The following is a 202-nucleotide window of genomic DNA, read 5'->3' as shown; positions in this document are numbered from 1 at the left end:
TTGTTCTCCGCTACCGTGTACTGAACAGTGTGACTCACTTGAGGACAAATAATAATCATGGTTAAACTAACATAATCATATTTGCGTACATCCCCCATGGTTGAATAAACTAATAATCTGTTTACCAGCTTTCTCTTTTAATTCGAATTTCTTTTTGTTTTCTTTTCTTTTGTGTGTGTGTTCTTTTTTTAAAATAATTCCA

Source organism: Trypanosoma theileri, assembly GCF_002087225.1.
Source record: "Trypanosoma theileri isolate Edinburgh chromosome Unknown TM35_Tth_116_V1, whole genome shotgun sequence".
NCBI classification, from domain to species: Eukaryota; Euglenozoa; class Kinetoplastea; order Trypanosomatida; family Trypanosomatidae; genus Trypanosoma; species Trypanosoma theileri.
The sequence above is the reverse complement of the archived record's forward strand: the minus strand, read 5'-3'. Positions refer to the sequence as shown.